Source organism: Canis lupus, chromosome 19 (genome assembly GCF_011100685.1).
Source record: "Canis lupus familiaris isolate Mischka breed German Shepherd chromosome 19, alternate assembly UU_Cfam_GSD_1.0, whole genome shotgun sequence".
Lineage (NCBI taxonomy): Eukaryota > Metazoa > Chordata > Mammalia > Carnivora > Canidae > Canis > Canis lupus.
Genome location: NC_049240.1, coordinates 50,082,189 through 50,094,285, shown reverse-complemented (window position 1 = coordinate 50,094,285; position 12,097 = coordinate 50,082,189). Strand labels below are relative to the sequence as shown.

At 39.0% G+C, this 12,097-nt stretch overlaps 1 long non-coding RNA gene across 1 annotated transcript in view; it reads left to right on the top strand.

Annotated features, from left to right (window-relative positions):
- Nucleotides 1–9,566, top strand: part of LOC111091079 — a 119,001-nt gene extending 109,435 nt beyond the window's left edge. Inside the window, exons 4-6 of the long non-coding RNA XR_005373834.1 lie at nucleotides 3,020–3,163; nucleotides 8,465–8,538; nucleotides 9,335–9,566. This is a non-coding gene — a long non-coding RNA (uncharacterized LOC111091079). The remainder of the gene's footprint in view (nucleotides 1–3,019; nucleotides 3,164–8,464; nucleotides 8,539–9,334) is intronic.
- Nucleotides 9,567–12,097: the final 2,531 nt, after the last annotated feature.

The window sequence follows — 12,097 nt, the reverse complement described above, 5'->3', positions numbered from 1 at the left end:
ACTTCTGAGCTTAAAACGGTAATAAATGATTATTATGTCACTGTTTCTGTGGGTCAGGAATTTAGGAGTGGTTGACTGGATAGGCTTGAGAAACAATTTTCTGTGGATCCTCACATATCTGCATTTATTGAGAGAAAAGACATTGGTTGCCTTAATTCTGTGCTACTTTTTCAAGTACATTTGCAGATCGACTTGCCTTGGAAGATAGATAATTCTTTCTCTTACTTGAACAAAGTATAGCGTCCTTAGTGATAAAAGATTTGGGTTTCTTAAACTCAGGATTTCTCTCATGTAATACAGCTCACCGTGTATACAGGTGTCACCTGACCCCATTCACATTGCTCTACAGGAATTAAGACTCAAACCCAGCTCGAGAAAAAGCTAATAATGCAATTATTGTGTCTGTCCTCAAAAAAAAAAGTTCTTTGTTTCTGACCCAGGAATCTTGTGTCTGCTGCAAGTATCCATGAAAACAAGGCCGGGTAATATATTAGTCGGCAAGTAGGGCAATATCTTAAACCTTTGACAATTCTTGACAGGTAGTTTTGGGTTAGGGTTTCTCATGGGGCTGCAGTCATAGTGTTGGCATGGACTGTAGTCATGGGAAGGTCTAACTGGAGATGGATGATTGACTTCCAAAACGGCTGACTCACATGACTGGCAAGTTGATTCTGGCTTTTGTCAAGAGGCCTTGGTTCCTTGCCATGTGAAATATTCCATAGGCCAGTCTATTTTCCCAACACAGTAGCTGATTTCTCCAGTCATCGATCCAAGGTAGAAGGCACAATGTCGTATGACCTGACCTCAGAAATCACATTGCTATTTCCATAATATCCTATTGGCCTCACTGGATAACACATCTACTCAGTGTGAGAAGTGACTATACAAGGACATGAGTACTGTGAGGCAAAGATCATTGTAGGTCATTTTGGAGGCTACCGTATAAGTTGTTCTCAGGATATCCCAGTTTGTGTCTAATGTCTCTTTCCTGACTGAAACTTATTTACATGTGCTCTTAGCTCCTGTGGGCATGTTTGTATTTAAATGTGTTCTCTTTATTCTCTCTCTCTCTCTCTGTTTTATTTTTTTAAATATTTTATGTATGTATTTGAGGGAGAAAGAGAGATAGCGAGAGAGAGCATGAGTGGGGAGGAGAAGGAGAAGCAGACTCCTCACTGAGCAGGGAGCCTGATACGGGGCTCAATCCCAGGACCCAAGGATCATGACCTGAGCCAAAGGCAGATGCTTAACCAACTTGGCCACCCAGGAGCCCCTCTCTTTACTCTTTTAGTGCAAACACTCCTAGGATCATGAATTTCATTTACAAGGATATATCAAGTTACAATCTTTGAGTAATTTGGCCAAAAATTGCAATCAGTATGAGACTAAAGATACCCCAAATTTAATACTCCTTCCAATATTCAAAACAGTTGTTTTTGAATAAGAAATAGAAAAATGAATTGAGACCAATAATTTTGAAATCTTCTTATGTAAATTGGATTAAGTTGTAGGCAAATACTTACTTAAGTGGGATAATTGAAAGAATGTGTCTATCAAAATATTTTTCCCAGTCTCTTAACAGAATATCTCTATCTATTATCAAAGTTAGTATTGGAGAGTCATCCAAAAAAGTCTGTATTTTGTCTTAATGCATTGCATTTTATTTAGAGGGGCAATGCATCACTTGGTCTTTTGTCAATAGTTTTAAATTTTATTTATTTATTTATTTATTTATTTATTTATTTATTTATTTATTTATTTATAATTAGGTTCAATCCCTAAGTACATATCGTCACCTAACAGAAAGCACACACATTAAGGGTTGATTTTATTGGACATAAAGGCTTGAAAAAGTCCAGAGACCCATGTGGTTTTGTGCAGTGAGGTTTTAGACAATCTGGTACTATATTTGAAGGTGCCTGAAGGAATGATAGCGTTTGTTAGAAATTCTGTACTCCTCACAAATTCAACTTCAGTTGACCCTAATAGCAGAAATACACTAGTAATTCAGTTTTTAATGAAAGAAAGATGAACAGTTGTGTAAACAAGTTTGAAGAGCTGTGAATTACTTCTTTTACAGAAAATAAAGTATTAGGTGACTGCAATAGTGATGATGTACTTAGGCGTATTCTGAGGTTAGAAATCTTACAGAAAGGGCACCCCCCCGCCCCCAGTTTTCAGTGAAAGTATAATTTAGTTTTTGTCTGTGTTTTGAGCTGAAATATTAGTTTACATTTAAACTTTTTTCATTCTTTCCTTTTAATTCATTCCTTTAACAGTTCTCTTTTCTGCAGCTTCCTTGACAGAAAAAGCTATGGAGTTTTTCAAATCCAATAAGCAAGATTAGAAGCGAGACATCCCTCAACCAAACCTCCACCAAAAGACCTCAGGTCTTTAGTGTATGGGAGGTCTTCGGAGCTATTAATCTGGTAAAGCCTCTGACAGCTCGGAGTGCTTTTATAGATGCCTGGGATGGGCGCTGTGTTTTTAGTGTAAAACAACTCTACGTTCTGAAGATACCTCAGCTCTTTACTGTGAGGGTCAGAGCATGAGTACACTCGTTCGAGGCATCTAAGGAGAGAGAGAAATGAACACAACTGTACACTGCATGCTTGAATCCCCCGGGTGTGACACTGAAACCCACTTTTGAATGATGCTCAGCATACTCCCATAAAGCCCCCTAGCTGAGACAGAGACAAAATAGCTCTGTTAATCTAGTGCCTGCTGCCAGAGCTGCTGTTCAGGTTCAGTGTTCAACCTCTTTGATACTGACTTTGCAACTGAGTGTGGATTATTCTATTAGATCTCCAGATGTGGGATTGTAGGACAGACTTCAATAAACAGTAGAATCACAGGTGCTCTCACCAAGTGCCCCTCTTGCCCTTCAGCCAACCGAGGCTAAGTCTCCCTTCGCCAGTTGTTAACTGTTCTGAGATTGAGCCATTGAGACTAATAAACTTATTTTCCACAGTTATGACTCTCTCCTTCTTCACTCTTCTCCCTCCTTCTCCCCTTTCAGCCCTCTTTCTCTCCTTCTTCTTCTTACCCTCCTTCCCACACCATCCTTGCTAGAGATGAACAATAGAAGCTTCAGTTACTTCTGGAAGCCACCTTAACACACGAGAAGAAACAGCCACAGGATAATGGACCTGAGATGAGAAAAGTAAGCCCCATGACAATATCCTTAGGCCATTTGAAATGGGGTTTCTTTTAGTTGCATCTGAAATCATCCACTTTGACACATGGAACATATGGAAAAAAGAGAGGCAAGCAGAGGCCTGGCATGAGTGGCTCTGCTTGTTGGTCATCCTCCAGAATTGGGGTAGAGTTTGGAAAGGTGGGAAGTATTAAAATATTTTATGTTACTATATGTTTTAGAGAGATCAGTTTGTTGGTAGTGACCAAATAGAATAATACTGGGGGAAAAGTGTGCCTGTTCCATGTTTTGGCAAACCTTCAATGGCAAACTAAGTATTGTCTTCTAGGAGGTCACGTCAGGGCCATCCATTAGGCCCCTGCTTACTCAGGGAGTTCTTCTTTTAGCTTAATATGTTTCTGCATGAGATTTTGCTTGAAAAAAAGGTTTATAATCAGAGACTGAAAACTACTGCTTAGTAATACATACCCATTCTGTCATTGATCTGTGATAAGCATGATGAGTGCCCCAGAAATTGTGTGTCATATGTCATCCATTTGCATCTTTACCTGACTTCTTCTGTCTATACTTGACTTCTGGCAAGGCCATCGTTATTCAGTGTTTTCATTTAGCCTGTCATCACTCCCCTTTCCATGTGAGGATGAGGTAGAGGTACAGCCGTTCCATCTTCCTGTCTTTCATTCTCCTCTCCAATACCGCTTAACAGGGAGTATACAATTTTGTTGACATTCAGTACAGATCCTCAACTCACATGCGTAGTCAGGCTAATTTTTTTCTTCCAGGGATGAATTTGGCCTAAGATCTTGGTTTGCATCATACTGTTAGGAAAAAAAAATGCATTTTGCATTTTTATGATTACCGGATATTTGTCTTTTTTCCCTCCCATTTTGAGTCCGATAAGTGTATTTGTTGTTTACATATTTTGTGAGAGTAGGTGAATGGCAGGTGTTCATTGGATCCAATCAGAATGTACCGATTTCCCTGTTTAAGTCAGCAAACTTTCTGCATAAATAGGAAACAGTAGTCATAGCAGAAGCATCAACAGCCACCTTCAGAAAGAGAAAACAAAATGTCCTAATGCAGGATTTTTTATGTATAATTCAATTGCTTTGGTAAAATATCTACTGGCAAAGCTGAACCTAAACAGCATTTCACATGCATCCTAAACAGCTTGCCTGAAGACTGAAGCATACTCTGCTTATATACTTTCTGAAATCTATCTATATTTTATTTTGTCTTGGAAAAAGATTAAAGAATAGAATTATATTAGAACTGGTGGAGGCATGATCCATGCCCCCTTGATTATATTGAAACATTAAAATGTCATCAGCATGTTAATTTTGTCATCTCAACTGCACGAGATTTATTCAGCACTTCTATCTATTACATTACTGTGGAAACACAATTTATTCTGATTGTGGAAATGTCATAGGCAGCAACTAAAAACATCTGGAATTCTTGGTTTAGAAAGAATGCCTGGTTTCAATAATGCTATTTCTAAATTAACTTTATCTATGAAGAAGGCAGGAATCACGCATTTTTAAATTATTCAATTTGAAATATTCATTTGGCTCACCAGTTTTAACTGAGGAGGTTAAAAACTAAAAACTAAAAAAAAAAAAAAAAAAGATAAAATTTGTGGGTAAGGAACTATTGTTTTTCAAAGGTTGGGAAAAATAAAATGGTCCTCAGTGAAAGTGTAATTTCAGGAAAATATAGTAACTTGATTTTTTTGTTTGTTTTTCCTCTTCATTATGGCAAGAAAAGCTTGACTAAGTCTGTGACACATCTAGAAAGTAGAAGCAAAGGAGAGAGATGGGTAATGAATTCCATGAAGACAAAAGAATTGTCAGAATGGCACAAAGAAATATAAATTTTGCTTTTACGCTTTACTTTCTCCTTTATAAAATCTGAACATAGAGTACATTTCTTTGCTACCGCTGAGATGAAAGCCCTTCCCTTGCTAAGGACTTGTATACAAGGTGGCGAGGGAGGAAAGAAGCAAAAGTTGGTTGATAATAATTTAGGGATTTTCTCAGTATTCATATCTGTAATTTGTTATCTGAGGTATCTAAATCCTGAAGCTCTGAAAACTGAAATAAATACCCACTGAGTGGCAAAAATTGAAGCTGACCTAATGTGAAGTTATATTCTGCATTTCGTTTGACTATTCATAATTTCACCGAAGAATTACTAATTCTAATTACTAATACTAATGCAATTATACGGTGCTGCCCCATACCTCATGTAGAATAATTCTTTCCTAGAACTTGAAAAACTCTAAGTCACAAAACTCATCTTGTTGGAAAAGTTTCAGATAAGTGGGTTATGGATCTGTAGTAAATTCTAGAGTCCACCTCCCTGACTCTCCCCGCATCAAAGCAGATTGTTTCCAACTTGTGTGGGCTTGACTTTTTTTTTTTTTTTTAACAGATTTTATGTATTTATTCATGAGAGGCACAGAGAGAGAGAGAGAGGGGCAGAGACACAGGCAGAGGGAGGAGCAGGCTCCGTGCAGGAGCCCGATGTGGGACTCATCCTGGTTCCTGGATCACGCCCTGGGCCCTGTGTGGGCCTGACATAAAAATCTTCTGCCGTGAGGCATTATTTGAAGCACCTGTGCTCATGTCTTAGCTAAAATCCACCTTCAGGTTTCGCATCTAGTATTAACATTATTTTGGCAAACACTATGGAAAATAAATATTATTATGCTTATTAGATACATGGCAGCTGCTGCATTCCTGCTTTTGATTTTTAACACTCTTCTGATTTGGGAATATATTTTGATTTACAGAAAAGTTGCAAAGATAGTACAGAGGACTCCCGTGTACCATCACCATGTCCCTATCTCTTTCCTGCTATTTTAAAGAAGCTGATATTACCAAAGTTCAGTGCTCAGATGTCTGCTGATTGGCTAATCAAATTGCCTCCCCCCTTTTTTTAAGGTGCCCTTATTGGGCTCTGCACATGGCTTCTATTTATGATCCTTCATTCTTACAACAAGTAAGTTAAGTGAAGATTACTTTTGCACAGCTTAGAAGGGGAAAATGAAGGTCAAGGAGAGGCACTGGCCAACGTAGGGCAGCAGTTCTTCAATAACAGAACTAAGTGTCTAACTCAGGACCTCAGGGGCTCCAAAGCACAAAATATCTTCAAAGCCCACCACTATCATCAGCCCCTGCCTTGATGAGGGCCCCTGGTCAGCAGAATTTGTCTTCCTTCTTCAAGCTCCTATTTGGTCTCCTGGCTGAAGCTACACCCTCTCTTACCTCGCTCAGGGATGCTCCCCCGGAGCCTGTGGGAGATTGGGAGGCCAGCCCATGGAGTTTAGCAGAGGGAAAAACTTATTTTTGCCACTTTTGAGGTTCAGGAATAAGGCCTTTCATGGCTTCTTCCTTTGTTTATGCAAAGGCACTCCATTAGCATTGGCATGTGTTCTTTGTCTTCTAAGAGAAAAAGAGAAAGGATGGAGCTTTAGAGGCTGCTTCTTTTTTTTTTTTTTTATGTTGCCTCCTTTTATCTGGAGGAACAAGCTGTAAAATACCCTTAGAAAACCACTTAAGAGGCTAAGGGGAAGAATGGTTATGAGACCCTCAGTTTTTTTTTTTTTTTTTTTTTTTTTTTTTTTTTTTTTTAAACACAGTAGCTTTGTTTATGTCACTCAAAGGCGTGGTGAAAACAGAAAAGGAGAAACTACCCGGAAGCTGCTCGAATAGAATGGAGGTAAAGAAGCCTCTCCTCAGAGCTTCTCCCTCTTTGAATCTTATACAGTCACAACTAGGCACCCACACTAGTTTAGAGGGATGCCTGGAGGGCAACAAGGACTGCTGCGTTAGGAAGATACTCTTGAACACTTAGAGTTAAAAACTTTTCAATAAGTATGTCATTATACTTGGCTGAACCTTTCGTAGTCATCATGAAATAACCCTCTTTTGAACCCCCAAGAGATCTTATATGAAAATGTCACACAGCAGTTCCCAGGTGGGCTGGGTATAATCATGATAGCACTAGAGTCCTTATGAAATCAGCTTATTTACTATTTATTTTATAGAAATTGAAAAGTATGCTCCTAATATTTACAGAACGTAATCCACCTGAAAAATCAAATATACCTGCATTTCTTCCTGTATCAAGAATTAAAGCAACACTGATGAAAACAGCTCCTCCTGTGGCTCTGAGGCTCCTTCCGTCTTGTGGCTCTGTGTCTTCAAGACATGGTCTCCGGGTTCACCACGCAAGAGCAAAGATGTGGGAATCCCATTAGGGAGGTCTTTATAGGCCATTCTTGGCTGTGGCCTGTATCAATTCTTCCTATGCTGTGTTGGCAACATGGGAAGTGTGCTTTTATATGGGTATCCGTGAAGGAAAAGAAACTGGTGTAGTGAAGAGCTCACCAGTCTCTGCCATGCTTCCCAGGTTAAGATAAACTCTCTTTTATTCAAAAATTTTCCTTGACTTTTAATTCTGTTAAAGAAAATCTCTTATGTTTTCCTTTACCTTTCATCCCAATTTCTCCCTTTCTCCTCCCTCCCCCTGCAATTTCTCTCCTGCCTTTCTCTTCCTTGGCTTCAGTTTTCTTCTGTATAAGCCCCAGGTCGTTGAGTTAGCCTGGCAGCGCGTTTTCCATTACCCACGGTAACCTTGCTACCTGGTTCTCCGCAGCTGTCCCCTCAGTCCTCCATGACTGTGTAACCAAACAGAAGTTTGTTTCTTGGTAACCCCAAGATAGAAACTACACCCGGTGGAGCTGCCTCACAAAGCAAATCTTATTTGCAGCAAATAAGGAGATCACAGGGAATAGCTTTGAAAGCTGTGACTCCCTGAGCAAGGGTGAATGGGCTCCTTTTATTTAGGGTGAGGATATTTAGATAGGGAAGCTTGTCATCCTATGTGGGCAGGGATAGATTCCACATGTGCCTCCAGGAAACATCCATATACAGACGTTGTATGTTATGTAAATGAGTATTATAGTATTATAATGAGGTAAAACTTTGAGGTCCACCCGTACAGGTGAGTTTGGGGGGTTAGCTTATACTGATTTGGGTGGTCAGGGCCTTCAGGCAGTGATTCTTGCCTAAAGGGTGGTTTTAGTTTCCTTCATAGGGTTTTACATCCATAGGGTCTTTTATCTATGTTAAGAGAGAAGCTGGAAAGAAAAGCTTAAGAAAAAAAAATGTGTAACAAATATCAGTGGGTACGAGGAGGTGAACGGTAAAGATCAAGTCTTGGGGTTTAGCTGGTGACACTTAAGCGATCTAATCTTTCTCCACTTTTATTCCACATGGAAAATACCACCACCGCTACCAGGAGCAACAGAAACTCGGTAGTTCTTGGTCCTTATGAAGTCCTTGGTCCTTATATTCCACCGTTTTGGAATATAGGTGAGGTCCGGCGTTGGCGACCAAGAAAGAATTTTTGAGCTGTCTTTGGTGCAAAATGGTGGTTTTATTAAAGCTGGGGGGGGGGGGGCGGGGAACAGGACCCATGGGCAGGAAGAGAAGCTGCCCGGGGCTTGTGAAAAGTGGCTGATTATAAACCTGGGAGAGGGGGAGGTAAGGAAAAGGGAGATTTCAAAAGGATTTTCATATGCAAGATCTTGGAGGCCTTGCCCTTGTCAAGTTAAAGATTGCTTTTCCCTTTAGCAAGGTATTAACATTAAGATAATTGGAAACTTCCTGAAGAATATCACACACATCCCGCCCTGGGGTGGGGAGTTCTTTGTGGGATATCGGCTGTGCTTTGTCCTCAGCTAGCCCTGCTCCCCCATCACTTATAAACCTGTTTCTAACTTCTGCCAAATGCTAGTAATAATGCTGTTTGGCTGTTAGTGATTTGTGATCAATGTACTTTTTTTTCTTTTCTTTTTGTTTTTCTTTTTTTATATATATTTTTTCATTTTCTTTACAACTTTTTTTTTTAAGCTCAAGTGAGGTTTGAACTCATGACCCTGAGATCAAGAGTCACATACATGCTATACCTATTGAACTAGCCAAGTGCCCCTACTTTTCCATTTTCCATAGCGAATATTTCAAACTTTTATAATATACTTCATCTGTTTATTACTATCTGCTGTAACATCAGAAACTTAAAAAGTTAGAAAAAAAAATTACACGCAAGTTCCCCACATTCTACTTCTAACCAAGTATGTTTGTATGTTATGGCCTGTTTGTTTTCCAGGACACTTCTGCACAGACTGCTCCTGGCCCTTACTTCCTTACTCTTTCTTCATCTCTTCTCCGTTCTCCATCTGTTTCTCCTCCCCATCTGTATCTTGTTCCTGCTGTGGAATAAAAACTAATTCATCCTTCAAAATGCACCTGTAGTATCAGTGTTTTAGTCTGTTCTGGCTCCTATAACAAACGACCGCAGACTAGGTGGCTTAAGCAACAGAAATTCACCTTCTCACAGTCTGGAGGCTGAGAAGTCCGAGATCAAGGTGCCATCAAGGTAGGTTTTATTCTGAGGCGTCTTCTATTGAATTGTAGGCAGCTACCGTTGACTGTGTGCTCACATGATTTCTTCTTGTGTGAGCCTGTTGGGGGAGAGAGAGAGAAGAAGAGAGGGGAGAGGGGAGAGAAACAAGCTCTCTGGTGTCTCTTCTTCAAAGGATCAGAACCCCACTTTTGTCATCTCATTTAACCTTAATTACTTCCTGAGAAATTCCATCTCTAAATACAGCCATATTAGGGGACTCCCTTACCATAGCTTACAATTTTAGCATGATAACCATTTGACTCTAGCTACACAAATGTGACCCTTGAAAACCATCTGTGTCGTATTTTAGACTATCTCCCTATTTTCAACTTCATTATATGAGTTTTAGAGGGACACATTCATTCATAACAATCACCTCCCAGTGATACATCTTTTGAAATGACACAGGAAGAGTCTGTGCCTGAATCAATGTGAATAGTGTGTTGCACTGTCATCATACTTTTAAAGTGTATTTCTTATCTATCCTCTATGGACCATATGCTAGATAGAGCTGGAACTCATGTCTTAGTCTCCTAGTTCAATAGCTAACCCTGGGTCTATGGCAGACTATGCTTTCTCTAACTATTTTTGATTGATCGATTGATCCACAAGATCTTGAAATGATCAAAGACAGATTATATATAGCTTAATGGAAAGAATGGTGCATTTAATTTCAGATATTTTGAAATTGATTCCCTATATATGGCATGCATTAATTCTTCAATGGAACGTTTAATTCAGCTCAGTTCTATGATCATTTGGAGGAAATACCATTTACAAGTACCAGCTTGTGTACATGTATAAATTCCTCAAGCACTGGAATGGAAAAATTTGAGTGTGTTCGTTCCATTGAGCTTGTATATCTCAAAAGGATGCTAGCATAAAACTGCTATGAGAATTAGAAGCTTATTGTGAATTGGGAACAGTATCTAGAGTTATAGCTATTTCTTTCAAGAGTTCAAGCATATGCGTTAAGGCCTTAAAACTCTATTCCTTTTTTGCCATCTTTTTAATCCTGACCTGATTCAATTTTTTGTATTGTTTTGGTTTTGTGTGTGTGTGTGTGTGTGTGTGTGTGCGTGTGTGTGTGTTTTAACCAATTACATCTTGGAATTATAGATTAGATTTTTTTTTTTTTTTAGCTTGCTGTTTGTGATTATTCTTACTAGTTCATCAACTCTATAGTTGTCAGAAAGGCATTTTTGCATGAAATTTAATTTCTGCAATGAAGGTTGAAAAATTATCTTGTCTCATCAATAAAGGAAAACTCTACCACATTCCCCCCCTCCGTCCGTTCTCTGTCAGAGCAAAATAATCTCTTGAATTATCTGTATAAAATATTTTGCATTGTTCTGGCAATGATCTGGCTCCATCCCTGGATAGGAAATTGGGCATGTGTGGCTAGGCATCCAGAGGAATATGTTTACCAATGAATTATCTTCCAAGGTTTTGACACCACCATCAGTTATGCCAGATGCAAATCATTTACTCTCTGTCAGTTCAAATACACAGTCTTGTTTGGATGGCTTAAATCTATGCTGGCACCAAAATACAGCAAGCAATATTGCTCAACTTTTGAGTTGAAAGCATAGACAAATGTATACAGCGCCAAAACATGGAAATAATACAATGTAGGCTGAATTTTGCTAAGTGTTACTTAATGTTAGCATAGCATGAGATTGTCAAAGGAATAGTGACATTTCCTACTGAGAAAAGGAAATGTTCCTCTACAATGGTAGACAGAAATGTTTGACATGGAGTTTTCAGAAGACTGTCATGTTCTATATGGCCCACCATCCTGCCAGATCTCATAAAGTGAAAAATGAAGCCCCTGGTAAATACCTCAGGGAAATGCCAAATTAAATTCTGGAATTTGGGGATGTAATAATAATAATGACTTCAGTGCTGCAATATTTCATAGAGTTTAGCATCTGTCTATAGACCATGAACTGGTGGATTAATGACCTCAAGAGTAAAAGAGATTTGGCCAATTTTTCTTTATTCTTTCCTACTTCTGAATCAAGGCAGGTCATGGTACAAAAATTTAGACTGTTAAATCATTAATTTTTTGACTTTTGTCATGAAGATAGCTGAGTACATAAGTTGACCAATATTTTGACTTACTGAATAGGCACAATTTCTGTGTATATGAAATAATGGGAGAATTTAATAAAATATACTAGTTGAGGACAGTGGTTAAGTTCACACACAGATCACTGAGTTAGAAAACCCAGATTTAAATACTAGTCCCACTATTTCATTGCAGTATTGACTTTTTTTTTTTTTTAAGATTTTATTTATTCATGAGAGACACAGAGGGAGAGGCAGAGACACAGGCAGAGAGAGAAGCAGGTTCCTTGTGGGAAGCCCGATGTGGGACTCCATCCCAGGACCCTTAGATCATGATCTGAGCCATCCAGGTGTCCCAGTATTGACTTTGCTTAGCCTCAGTTTTCTTATCTATAA